Source organism: Hypanus sabinus, chromosome 5 (assembly GCF_030144855.1).
Source record: "Hypanus sabinus isolate sHypSab1 chromosome 5, sHypSab1.hap1, whole genome shotgun sequence".
Taxonomy (NCBI): domain Eukaryota; kingdom Metazoa; phylum Chordata; class Chondrichthyes; order Myliobatiformes; family Dasyatidae; genus Hypanus; species Hypanus sabinus.
The window spans coordinates 111,010,173-111,024,784 of record NC_082710.1 but is presented as its reverse complement, the minus strand read 5'-3'; the positions used below and the strand labels follow the sequence as shown (position 1 = coordinate 111,024,784).

The following is a 14,612-nucleotide window of genomic DNA, read 5'->3' as shown; positions in this document are numbered from 1 at the left end:
AAGATCTATGTTTTATGTTCCAATACCAGTGACTCCTGCGGAAACCGGTCAAATACTGTGCAGCTCAGATCCTTATTCGATGTTCTAATGGAAGCAGCACCTGCAGGAGCAGGTGTATAGTTCTATGTTTTACATACGTTTTAAAACCAGCACCATCTGCAGAAACAGGTTGTGTCGGTAAGGCATCAAAGTTAGGAATGAAAAGGTTGAGCATGGTACGACTAGAGTCCTGAGCTGCGAGTGTGTCAATACAAGAAGTATCATCGGAAAGGCGGGTGATAGTGCTGAAGTTGAGGTGGCTGGTTTACAAACAGAGGCAATGTGTGGTGAGGAGAGACTGTTGATTGGGCAAAATTGCCATCAACAGGATGACTTGCCAACGTAAGAGACAGACAAAATCAAAAAGGGTGAATACGGGACTGAAGGTGTTATAGGTGAATGCCCACAGTATACGGTATAAAGTAGCTGAACGTGTTGCACAGTTGTAGTATGCAATGTATGATGCACGCAATACTGAATCATAGCTGAAAGAAGATTATATCTGGAGGTTTAATGTCCAAGGATACACATTATATCAAAAGGACAGGCAGAAAGGCTGAGGGGGTGGAATTGCTCTTTTGGTAAAAAATGAAATCAAATCATTAGAAAGGGGTAACATAGGGTCAGAAGGTGCTAAATTATATGGATAGAGCTAATGAACTGTAAGGTTAAAAGTACCCTAATGGGAGTTGTATTCAGACCCCAACACAGTAGCAAGGATGTGGTCTACAAATTACAACGGGAGGTATAAAATGTATACCAAAGGAGTAATGTTACAATAGTCATGGGGGATTTCAGTATGCAGGTTGCTTGGAAAAATTGGGTTAGTTTTGGATTCCAGGAGAGGGAATGCCTACAAAATGGTGTTTTAGAGCACCTCATGGCCGAGCCCATGAGAGGATGAGCTATTCTGGATTGGGTGTTGTGCAATGAACCAGAATTGATTAGAGAGCTTACGGTAAAAGAACCCTGAGTGGCAAGTGATCACAATAAGATTGAATTCACCCTGGAATTTGAGAAGAAGCTAAAGTCAGATGTATTAGTATTACAGTGGAGTAATGGGAATTACGAATAGGCCAGAAGTGTTTGTTAAAGAACACTAGCAGGGATGATAGCAGAGCAGCAATGACAGAAATTTCTGGAAGCAATTGGAATGCGTAGGATATATACATCCCAACGAGGAAGAAACATTCTAAAGGCAAGATGACACAACCATGGCTAACAAGAGAAGTCATCGCCAACATAAATGCCAAAGAGGGGGCATATAACAAAGCAAAAATTAGTGGGAAGTTAATGGATTGGGAAGCTTTTAAAAACCAACAGAACACAACAAAAAAGTCAATAAAAAATTTAAAGATGGAATATGAAAGTAAGCTAGCCAATAACAATATTAAAGAAGATATCAAAAGTTTCTTCGGATATATCAAGGGCAAAACAGAGGTGAGAGTGTATATTGGACCACTGGAACACAATGCTGGAGCAGTAATAATGAGTGACAAGGAAAGGGTGGATGAAATGAGTCAGTACTTTGCATCAGTCTTCACTGCCGAAGACACTAGCTATATGGTGGAAGTTCCAGGTATTGGGGTCATAAAGTTTGTGAAGGTGCCATAACTAGACAGAAGGTTCTTGGGGAAACTGAAATAGCTGAAGGTAGATAATGTACCAGATGATGTACACCGCAGGGTTCTGAAAGAGGCAGCTGAAGAGATTGTGGAGGTATTAATAAGGATCTTTCAAGAATCACTAGATTCTGGAATGGTTCCAGAAGACTGGAAAATTGCAAATGTCACTCCACTCTTCAAGAAGGGAGAGAAGCAGAAGGAAGGAAATGATAGGCCAGTTAGTCTAACCTCAGAGGTTGTGAAGATGTTGGAGTGGGCTATTGAGGATGAGGTCTCGGGGTACTTGGAGGCACATGATAACATATGCTGTAGTCAGCATGGTTTCCACAAGGGATTATCTTGACCTGACAAATCTGATGAAATTCTTTAAAGAAAAAGCATGCAGGATGAACAAAGGCGAATCGGTTGATGTTGTGAACTTGGATTTTCAGAAGGCCTTTGACAAGTGCCACACATGAGGCTGCTTAACAAACAACAAGCCCATGGTATTATAGGAAAGATTCTGTCATGGATAAAGCAGTGGCTGATTGGCTGGAGGCAAAGAACGTGAATAAAGGGAGCCTTTTATGGATGGCTGCCATTGTCTAGTTGTTTTCCACAGGGGTCTGTGTTGGAACCGATTCTTTTTATGTTATATGTCAATGATTTCCCAGATGGGATTGACAGCTTTGTTGCAAAGTTTGCAAATGATATGAAGATAGCTGGAGGGGCAGGGAATTTTTCCAGAAGTACAGTGACTACAGAAGGACTTAGATAGATTAGAAGAATGGACAAAGAAATGGCAGATGGAATAAATACAGTGTTGGGAAGTGTATGGTCATACACTTTGGTAGAAGAAATGAAAGGGTTGATAATTTTCTAAATGTAGAGAAAATGCAAAAAATTAAGTTTGATTATACATGCCATCTCTCTCACACACACACACGTGTGTGTGTGTGTGTGTGTGTGTGTGTGTGTGTGTGTGTGTGTGTGTTTTACAACTTTGAATGAAAATGGATTTAACTTGGCTTTTTTTGTCACTGATCAACAGAAAAGTTCTCTTTTGTGTCAAAGTGAAAACAGATTTCCACAAAGTGATCTAAATTACAAGTATAAAACACAAAATAATTGATTGTATGAGTACACACTCCCTCCCCCTTTAATACGACACACCAAATCACCACTGGTGCAGCCAAGTGGTTTTAGAAGTCACATAATTAGTTAAATGGAGATCTGTTTTTGGACAACACACACAAAATGCTGGTGGAACACAGCAGGCCAGGCAGCATCTATAAGGAGAAGCACTGTCGACGTTTCGGGCTGAGACCCTTCGTCAGGACTAACTGAAAGGAAAGATAGTAAGAGATCTGAAATTAGTGGGGGGAGGGGGAAATGCAAAATGATAGGAGGAGACTGGAGGGGTGGGATGAAGCTAAGAGCTGGAAAGGTGATTGGCGAAAGTGATACAGAGCTGGAGAAGGGAAAGGAGCATGGGTCGGGAGGCCTCAGGAGAAAGAAAGGTGGGGGGAAGCACCAGAGGGAGATGGAGAACAGGCAAACAACTAAATATGTCAGGGATGGGGTAAGAAGGGGAGGAGGGGCATTAACGGAAGTTAGAGAAGTCAATGTTCATGCCATCAGGTTGGAGGCTACCCAGCCAGTATATAAGGTGTTGTTCCTCCAACCTGAGTGTGGCTTCATCTTGACAGTGGAGAAGGCCATGGATAGACATATCAGAATGGGAATGGGACGTGGAATTAAAATGTGTGGCCACTGGGAGATCCTGCTTTCTCTGGCAGACCGAGCGTAGGTGTTCAGCGACATGGTCTCCCAGTCTGCATTGGGTCTCACCAATATATAAAAAGCCACACCGGGAGCACTGGACGCAGTATACCACACCAGCCCACTCACAGGTGAAGTGTTGCCTCACCTGGAAGGACTGTCTGGGGCCCTGAATGGTGGTGAGGGAGGAAGTGTAAGGGCAGGTGTAGCACTTGTTCCGCTTACAAGGATACGTGCCAGGAGGGAGATCGGTGGGAAAGGATGGGGGGGACGAGTCGATAAGGGAGTCGCGTAGGGAGCGATCCCTGTGGAAAGCAGAAAGGGATGGGAGGGAAAGATGTTCTTGGTAGTGTGATCCTGTTGGAGGTGGTGGAAGTTATGGAGAATTATACGTTGGACCTGGAGGCTGGTGGGCTAGTAGGGGAGGACAAGGGGAACCCTATCCCGAGTGGGGTGGTAGGCGGATGGGGTGAGTGCAGATGTGCGGGAAATGGGAGAGATGCGTTTGAGAGCAGATTTGATGGGGAAGAATGAAAGCCCCTCTGTTTAAAAAAGGAAGACATCTCCTTCGTCCTGGAATGAAAAGCCTCATCCTGAGAGTAGACGCAGCAGAGACGGAGGAATTGTGAGAGGGGGTAGCATTTTTGCAACAGACAGGGTTTTTTTGTTTTCTGTTTTTGGAGACCTATGTGCAGTCAAGGTGTTTCAATTGATTGTGGTAAAAATACACCTATATCTGGAAGTTCCAACTGCTGGTGAGTCAGTATCCTGGCAAAAACTACACTATAAAGACAAAAGAACACTTCAAGCAACTCCGTGAAAAGATTATTTAAAAGCCCAAGTAAAGAGATGGATTCAAGAAAACTACCAAGTCACTGAATATTCCTTGGATAAAAATAAAAACACAAAATGCTGGCAGAACTCAGCAGGCCAGACAGCATCTATGGGAGGAGGTAGTGACGACGTTTCAGGCCGAAATCCTTCATCGGGAGTGAAGTAACATGGGATGGTGGAGAGGGGATAAGAAGTGGGGGGAGGGATGAAGTAGAGAGCTGGGAAGTGATAGGCTGAAGGGAAATGAGCTAGAGGGAAGGTGGAGAATTATGGGAAATAAAAGATAAAGAAAGGTTGGGCTAGGGGGAGATTATAGTGAAGGGGGAAAAAGAGAAAGAGAACCAGACTAAAATAATAGATAGGGATGGGGTAAGGGGTGGGGGGGAGCAGGGGTATCAATAGAGGTCTGTGAGTTGAATGTTCATGCCGGCAGGAAGGAGGCTACCTAGGCAGAAGATAAGGTTTTGCTCCATCAACCTGCGTGTGGCCTCATCTTGACGGTAGAGGAGGCCATGGACAGACATATTGGAGTGGGAGTGGTCTGTGGAATTGAAGTGTGTGGCCGCAGGGAGATCCCGCCACTACTGGAGGACTGAGCACCGGTGTTCGGTGAAACGGTCTCCCAGTCTGCAGCGGGTCTCCCCAATGGCCACATCGGGAGCACCGGCTACAGTATATCACCCCAGTTGACTCGTAGGTGAAGTGGTGCCTCACCTGAAAGGACTTTCTGGGGCCTGGGATGGTGGTGAGGGAAGAAGTGTGGGGGCAGGTGTAGCACTTCTTCCGTTTGCAGGGATGAGTGCCTGGAGGGAGGTCCGCGGGGAGGGATGGGGGGATGAATGGACAAGGGAGTCACGTAGGGAGCAATCCCTGCGGAAAGCCGAGAGTGGGGGGGGAGGGGAAGATGTGTCTGGTGGTGGGATCCCGTAGGAGGCGGTGGAAGTTACGGAGCATTATACGTTGGAACTGTACGCTGGAGGGTGATAGGTGAGGACCAGGGAGACTATCCCTGGTGGGCTGGCGGGGGGATGAGATGAGGGTAGAGGTGCGTGAAATACAGGAGATGCGATGGAGGGCAGAATTGATAGTGGACGAAGGGAAGCCCCTTTCTTTAAAAAAGGAAATCATCTCCTTTGTCCTAGAATGAAAGGCCTCATCCTGAGAGCAGATGCAGCGGAGGCAGAGGAATTGAGAGAAAGGGATAGCATTTTTGCAGGAGACAGGGTGGGAGGAGGAATAGTCTAGGTAGCTGTGAGAGTCTGGTAACTGCATTCCTTGGAGTACAGTTGTCAACCATCAAGAAATGGAAAGAATATGGCAGAGCTGTAAATCTGCCTAGAGCAGGCTGTCCTCAAAAACTGAGTGACCGTGCAAGAAAGGGACTAGTGAGTGAGGCCACCAAGAGACCTAAAGGAGCGACAAGCTTCAGTAGCTGAAATGGGAGAGACTGCGCATACAACAACTGTTGCCCGGGTGCTTCACCAGTTGCAGCTTAATGGGAGAGTGGCAAAGAGAAAGCCACTGTTGAAAAAAAGCTCACATGTAATCACGGCTAGAGTTTGCCAGACGGCATGTGGGAGACTCTGAGGTAAGCAGGAAGGTTCTATGGTCTGATGAAACCAAAACTGAACTTCTTGGTCATCAGACTAAACACTTTGTCTGGCGTAATCCTAACACCATATATTATTAAACCACACCATCCCTGCCATGAAGCTTGGTGGTAACTGCGTCATGCTGTGGGGATGTTTCACTGCAGCAGGCCCTGGAAGGCTTGTGAAGGTCGAGGGTAAAATGAATGCAGCAAAATACGGGGAATCTTGGAGGAAAACCTGATGCAGTCTGCAAAAGAACTGCGACTTGGAAGGAGATTTGTTTTCCAGCAAGACAATGACCCCAAACATAAAGCTAAACCTACACAGGAATGGCTTAAAAACAGCAAAGCTAATGTCCTGGAGTGGTCAAGTCAGAGTCCAGACCCCAATCCAATTGAGAATTTTTGGCTGGACTTGCAAAGGCCTGTTCACTCACAATCCACATGCAATCTGACAGAGCTTGATTGAGCAGTTTGTAAAGAAGAATGGGGAAAATTTGAAATGTCCAGATATGAAAAGCTGATAGAGATGTATCCACATTGACTCAAGGCTGTAATTGCTGCCAGAAAGGTGCATCTACTAAATATTGACTTGAAGGGGGTGAAGACTTACGCAGTCAATTATTTTGTGTTTTATATTTGTAATTAATTTAGATCACTTTGTAGAGATTTGTTTTCAATTTGTCATGAAAGAGTCTTTTTCTGTTGATCAGTGTCAAAAAAGCCAAATTAAATCCGCCATGAATCAATGCTGTAAAATGATAAAACACGAAAATTTCCAAGGGCGTGAATACTTTTATAAGCATTATATATACAGTATATTATACAATTACTGTATGGACATCAACAGCATAGAGAATTTTAAATTGTCCCATTCACTCTAATGATTTAACCACTATGGAGGATTTCTCACTCTTGGGGGAACATCTTTCCTGACAAGGAGTTGGCAGGTGAGACTTGTGGTTGTGAAAACAATCTCCTGTTCTGGATCCTCCACCGTAGTTTTGTAGGAATTGATTCTGAGACTGCAAGAAGTTGTTCTGACAACTCTGGATACCTTTCCTCTCCTTCCTTTTTCTTCTTCTGGTTTGTGCACCCAGATCTTGGGGAAGTGCCTCTGCTTCACTGGAGAATTCTCTTAATAATTCTTCTATTTCCCCCTTTTCTCATCCACAGCATCATCTGACAAATGCTCTGTTTTCGTATCTCCATTTACTCCATTCTTTTTGGCCCTCCGTTCATCCAACTGGGCTTTGGGCTTTGCTCTACTTCTACAAGGAGCTTTGTGTTTCCCACTTAGAGTTAATGCAATAACCTTAATGCACGCAGGGTAGATTCTGGTTCTTTATACTTACAAAATCCAAATGCTTGCAACTTTCCTGAACCTCCTTGAACTCTCTTCCAGCTTAAGTTCAGGCCACATTTCACAAGTAACTGGCTGATAAACCTAACAGAATCTTTCTCAGATACATTGCCAACAAAAACTGTTGTAGTCGGACCACTACAACAAATTTTTCTTCACTTCACACTTCCTGTGAGTGGCATGGTTCTTCCTTGGTCCAAAATGATCTCCCAACCAGAGGCGGAGAGGTAGGCACCAACACCTGTTTGCCCCCTGTTGAGCAAAGCTTCATTGTGTATGGCATCATTCAATACTTTTCTTAATTCACTTTCAATTGGGGATCTGGCATGCAAATGGTGGGTGGACCTTCGGTCAAGTTGTAGTGTCTCAGCCAATCATGCCCCATAATGCTGGCCGTCCTGTTTTAACCACATACAAGCCCAATGTGGTTTGTTGGTTGTTGTATTTCACTATTATGAATTTCATTCCCACTGGAGTTATCTTTTCTCTAGTATAAGTTCTTAGTTGGATATCTGCAAGTTTCAATTCAGTATCTTTGAAATGCCATTCAAACTCTCTTTGTGGAATGATTGAAATCACTGAGCCAGTGTCCAATTCCATTTTAATTATTTTTCCATTCATTCCTGGTCTAAGCCATATTGCTTGTCTCATGCTACCTTTCACATTGTAAATCTCAAGGATTCCCAGTCCTGAGTCACTCTCATCATTATCAGAATTTTCATCAACAACATGAAGATTAGTGCTTTTTAAAATTGCAACTTGACTGTATCTCTTTTCCTCTTCCACATGAGAACATATATTTTTATCTGCCCAAGATGCTCTTTGTATGTGTCCAACTTTGATGCATTTTCTGCAAGTTTCGCCTATAAGTCTCTTTTGGTCTGGTTTATGTAAGCCCTTGCCACAATGGCAACACAATTTGATTGGCCAGGCTAGTTTCAATTTTTCAATTCTGTTCATGCTCACTTTCATCCCTAACTGCAACTCAATTTCATCTCTGTCTGCTGTTTTGATTGGTACAGCAATTTCAACTGACCTTTAAATGTGAGGTGTAAGTTAGTTAAAAGCCAATTTTGAATGTTTTCTTGTAAGATACCACAATCCAAACAATCTCTCAGTGCATGATTAAGCCTATCATTGAAGTCACAATGCTCTGACAATCTCTTCAATTCAGCCACATACACTGAAAAGGACGCCCCTTCCTTTGATTCCACTTATGAAAGCTAAAGCATTCTGCAATCAACGGTGATTTTGGTTCTAAATGTTCCTGTATTACTTTCATGATATCAGCAAAGCTCATTTCGGTTGCTTTGGTTGGAGCAGTCAAACTTCTAAGCAAAATTGGCTTTTCCACTCAATGTGCTCAGCAAAACTGGTAATTGTTTCTCAATGGCTATTCGATTTGTTTTAAAATATTGCTCAATTAGTTCAATATACATATTCCAGTTAACTATTGTGTAATCAAACGTACCTATCTTTCTGATGCTGCCAGCCACTTCAGCTCTTTTTTAATGATTATTCTCACCCAGTATGTAATGTTTATGAACCTGTGGATTCTTCCATTTTCGGCCTCTTTTTTCTGTGTTTCCTTTTCTGAAGAAGCGAGTACTGCTGCTTTTCACTCAACCATTTCTCACAACACTTTTTTTTCACTCAGATGTCTCATTGCATTTCAACATAGGTAGTCATCTCAGGTTCCTTTAGAACTTTATCTTTGCCACTGTTATATATTGTAACTCCAAAACATTAATCTTATTGAAAAGAAAAGGCAGAAGTTCAAAATAGAAACATAGAACATAGAAAACCTACAGCACAATACAGGCCCTTCAGCCCACAAAGCTGTGCCGAACATGTCCTTACCTTAGAAATTACCTAGGGTCACTCATAACCCTCTATTTTAATGAACTCCATGTACCTGTCCAGGAGTCACTTAAAAGACCCTATCGTATCCACCTCCACCACCATTGCCGGCAGCCCATTCCATGCACTCACCACTCTCTGCTTAAAAAAACTTAAACCTGACATCTCCTCAGTAACTACTCCCCAGCACCTTAAAACTGTGCCTTCTTGTGCTAGCCATTTCAGCCCTGGGAAAAAGCCTCTGACTATCCACACGATCAATGCCTCTCATCATCTTATACACCTCTATCAGGTCAGCTCTCATCCTCCATCGTTCCAAGGAGAAAAGGCCGTGTTCACTCAACCTATTCTCATAAGGTATGCTCCCCAATCCAGGAAGCATCCTTGTAAATCTCCTCTGCACCCTATCTATGGTTTCCACGTCCTTCCTGTAGTGAGGCAACCAGAACTGAGCACAACACTCCAAGTGGGATCTGACCAGGGTCCTATATAGCTGCAACATTACTTCTCAGCTCTTAAACTCAATCCCATGATTGATGAAGGCCAATACACCGTATGCCTTCTTAACCACAGAGTCAACCTGTGCAGCAGCTCTGAGTGTCCTATGGACTCGGTCCCCAAGATCCCTCTGATCCTCCACACTGCCAAGAGTCTTACCATTAATACTATGTTCTGCCATCATATGTGACCTACCAAAATGAACCACCTCACACTTACGTTTTGGTACCAACGACATAGGTAGGAAAAGGGAAGAGGTCCTGATAAAAGACTACAAGGAGTTAGGAAGGAAGTTGAGAAGCAGGACCACAAAGGTAGTCTTGGGATTACTGCCTGTCCCATGCATCAGTGAGTATAGGAATAGAATGAGGTGTAGGATAAATGTGTGACTGAGGGATTGGAGCAGACGGCAAGGATTGATTTCTGGATCATTGGGACCTCTTTTGCGGCAGGTGTGACCTGTACAAAATGGACGGGTTGCACTTGAATCCCAGAGGGACCAACATCCTGGCGGGGTGGTTTACTAAGGCTACTGAGGAGGGTTTAAACTAGAATAGTTGTGGGGGGGGGGGGGAACCGAACTGAAGATACTGGGGAAGAGGAGGTTAGCTCACAAATAGAGAAAGCTTGTAGACAATGCAAGAGGGAGGACAGGCAGGTGAGAGAGAAGGGATGCACTCAGACCGAAAGCTTGAGATGTGTCTAATGCAAGGAATGTTGTGAACTAAGTGGATGAGCTTAGATGATGATGTGGTGGCCATTACAGAGACTTGGATGGCTCAGGGACAGGATTGGTTACTTCAAGTGCTGGGTTTTAGATGTTTCAGAAAAGATGGGGAGGGAGACAAAAGAGGTGGGGGCATGGCACTATTGATCAGAGATAATGTCACGGCTGCAGAAAAGGTGGAAGCCATGGAGGGATTGTCTACGTTGGGTGGAGGTTAGGAACAGGAAGGGGTCAATAACTTTACTGGGTGATTTTTATAGGCTACCCAATACTAACCGGGATATTGAGGTGCAGATAGGGAAACAGATTCTGGAAAGGTGTAATAATAACAGAGTTGTGATGGGAGATTTTAATTTCCCAAATATTGATTGGCATCTCCCTAGAGCAAGGGGTTTAGATGGGGTGCAGTTTGTTAGGAGTGTTCAGGAAGATTTCTTGGCACAATATGTAGATAAGCCTACAAGAGGAGAGGCTGTATTTGATTTGGTATTGGGAAATAAACCTGGTCCGCTGTCAGATTTCTCACTGGGAGAGCATTTTGGAGATAGTGATCATAATTCTATCTCCTTTACAATAGCACTGGAGAGAGATAGGAACAGACAAGTTAGAAAAGTGTTTAATTGGAGTAAGGGGAATTATGAGGCTATCAGACAGGAAATTGGAAGTTTAAATTGAAAACAGATGTTCTCAGGGAAAAGTACAGAAGAAATGTGGCAAATGTTCAGGCGATATTTGTGTGGAGTTCTACATGGGTATGTTCCAATGAGACAGGGAAGTTATGGTAGGATACAGGAACTGTGGAGTACAAAGGCTGTAATAAATCTAGTCAAGAAGAAAAGAAAAGCTTACAAAAGGTTCAGAGAGCTAGGTAATGTTAGAGATCTAGAAGACTATAAAGCTAATAGGAAGGAATTAAGAAGGAAATTAGGAGGGCCAGAAGGGGCCATGAGAAGGCCTTGGCAGGGAGGATCAAGGAAAACCCCAAGGCATACTACAAGTATGTGAAGAGCAAGAGGATAAGACGTGAACGAATAGGACCTATCAAGTGTGACAGTGGGAAAGTCTGTATGAAATCGGAGGAAATAGCAGAGGTACTTAATGAATACTTTAATTCAGTATTCACTATTGAAAAGGATCTTGGTGATTGTAATGATGACTTGCAGCAGACTGAAAAGCTTGATCATGTAGCTATTAAGAAAGAGGATGTGCTGGAGCTTTTGGAAAGCATCAAGTTGGATAAGTCGCTGGGTCCGGATGAGATGTACCCCAGGCTACTGTGGGAGGTGAGGGAGGAGATTGCTGAGCCTCTGGTGATGATCTTTGCATCATCAATAGGGACGGGAGAGGTTCCCGAGGATTGGAGGGTTGCAGATGTTGTTCCTTTATTCAAGAAAGGGAGCAGAGATAGCCCAGGAAATTATAGACCAGTGAGTCTTACCTCAGTGGTTGATGAAGAAGATGAAGAAGATCCTGAGAGGCAGGATTTATGAACATTTGGAGAGATATAATATGATTAGGAGTGGTCAGCATGGCGTTGTCAAAGGCATGTCCTGCTTTGCAAGCCTGATTGAATTTTTTGAGGATGTGACTAAATACATTGATGAAGGAAGAGCAGTAGATGTAATGGATTTCAGCAAGGCATTTGATAAGGTCCCCCATGCAAGGCTTATTGAGAAAGTAAGGAGGCATGGGATCCAAGGGGACATTGCTTTGTGGATCCAGAATTGGCTTGCCCACAGAAGGCAAGCAGTGGTTGTTGATGGTTCATATTCTGCATGGAGGTTGTTGACCAGTGGTGTGCCTCAGAGATCTGTTCTGGGACCCTTACTCTTCGTCATTTTTACAAATAACCTGGATGAGGAAGTGGAGGGATGGATTAGTAAGTCTGCTGATGACACAAAGGTTGGGGGTGTTGTGTATAGTGTGGAGGGCTGTCAGAGGTTATCGCGGGACATTGATAGGATGCAAAACTGGGCTGAGAAGTGGCAGATGGACTTCAACCCAGATAAGTGTGAAGTGGATCATTTTGGTAGGTCAAATATGATGGCAGAATATAGTATAATGGTAAGACTCTTGGCAGTGTGGAGAATCAGAAGGATCTTGGGGTTTGAGTCCATAGGACGTTCAAAGCAGCTGCACAGTTGACTCTGTGGTTAAGGAGGTGTACTATGTATTGGCCTTCATTAATCATGGAATTGAGTTTAGGAGCCGAGAGGTAATGTTGCAGCTATATAGGACCCTGGTCAGTACTGTGCTCAGTTCTGGTCACCTCACTACAGGTAGGATGTGGAAGCCATAGAAAGGGTGCAGAGGAGACTTCAAGTCACGTCAAGTCACTTTGATTGTCATTTCGACCATAACTGCTGGTACAGTGCATAGTAAAAATGAGACAACGTTTTTCAGGACCATGGTGTTACATGACACAGTACAAAAAACTAGACTGAACTACGTAATAAAAAAAAACAACACAGAGAAAGCTACACTAGACTACAGGGATTGGGGAGCATACCTTATGAGAATAGGTTGAGTGAACTCGGCTTTCTCTCCTTGGAGCGATGGAGGATGAGAGGTGACCTGATAGAGGTGTATAAGATGATGAGAGGCATTGATCATGTGGATAGTCAGAGGCTTTTTCCCAGGCCTGAAATGGTTGCCACAAGAGGACACAGGTTTAAGGTGCTGGGGAGTAGGTAAAGAGGAGATGTCAGGGATACGTTTTTTTACTCAGAGAGTGGTGAATACGTGGAATAGGCTGCCGGCAATGGTGGTGGAGGCAGATACGACAGGGTATTTTAAGAGACTTTTGGATAGGTACATGGAACTTAGAAAAACAGAGGGCTATGGGTAAGCCTAGTAATTTCTAAGGTTGGGATATGTTGGGCACAACTCTGTGGGCTAAAGGGCCTGTATTGCGCTGCAGGTTTTCAATGTTTCTATGTTTTTATCTGGGTTGATCTCCATCTGACTTTTTTTTTACTTTAAGCAAAGTATCATGTAGTTGCATTATGACATACCCCATTTACTTACTTTTACATATACTGTAACCCATAATGAATTATTTAAACAAAGAATCAACAACATATTTACAATATTAACAATCAACAAAATATCTACAATATTACTCACATATTACTGAAGTATTAAATTCACAACATATCCATTGCAAATCCATAGATTGTCTTCTGTTCTGGAACAGCAATATCTTTCACAACAGATACATATATTTGCTCTTGGAACATAAAGTTACAAAGAGTTGCTAAAGGTCACACACTCTTTGCTGTCTCGGTCTCTTTATTGTACAACTGCTGCAGCATTAGGAGCAAGCTTAATGTGCCCTCATATAAAATAACGGAAATAACCATTACTGACTGTCATTCCAAATGCATAATAAGGCCAAGGGATTTGTTGACATAAATTTTCCAATCACGCCTGCCTGATATCTAATGAGTCTTCCTGTCTGCTATTGAAAAAGTCACCAGGAACCTCAGCTGACTGCAGAGAGCACTACAGGACAAATACAGTAACATATGGTCTTTTAAATGGTTAATCCAAGTGATCCACAGCTTCCTCACTGTCAAAATGCACTGCTGTGCTTGTGCCAGCAAAATGCCCAAATTTCCAGTTAATGGGATTGTTATGATTAGATGGCAACTGAGAGGAGAAGTATCACGCTCAAATCTCCTCCCCACCGGGGTGCATTACTCCATGAAAAGAACAGAAATATGATCATATAATCTGAGTATTCATAAATACAAGAGATTCTGCAGATGCTGGAAATCCAGAGCAATAAACACAAATGCTGAAGGAACTCAGGCAGTATTGATGGGACGGAATAAAAGGGATACATGCCCTTCAGAATCAGGTTTATTATCACTGACATATGCAGTGAAATGTGTTGTTTTGCAGCAGCAGTACAGTGCAAAACATTTTTAAAAATTACTGTAAATTACAATATGAAATATAATTTTTAAAAAACAAATAAATAGTGCAAAAAGAAAACAAAAATAATGAGAGCGTACTCTTGGGTTGGTTCACTGTCCATTCAGAAGTCGGATGGTGGAGTGGAAGAAGCTGTTCCTAAAACGTTGAGTGTGTGTCTTGGGGCTCCTGTACCTCCCCTCTGCTGAGAGTAACGAGAAGGGAGTGTGTCCTGGGTGATTGGGGGTGCTTTATCTTGAAACCTTGTCTCTGTACCTAGGTAGATTTAAAAATATATCATTGCACCATTTTGCTGAATTGTAAGAAATTCTTCGAATGTTTTGTTAAATATTTATCTTTCAGCCATATTAGCAAATCAGATCATTGCCTTCCCTT

General features: G+C 43.1%; 1 protein-coding gene across 1 annotated transcript in view; it reads right to left on the bottom strand.

Annotated features, from left to right (window-relative positions):
- LOC132394772 (fibrinogen-like protein 1-like protein) overlaps nucleotides 1-14,399 on the bottom strand; it is a 45,896-nt gene extending 31,497 nt beyond the window's left edge. Inside the window, exon 1 of the mRNA XM_059971181.1 lies at nucleotides 14,318-14,399. The gene's annotated coding sequence lies outside the window, so the exon portion shown is untranslated. The remainder of the gene's footprint in view (nucleotides 1-14,317) is intronic.
- Between the last annotated feature and the right edge of the window lie 213 nt (nucleotides 14,400-14,612).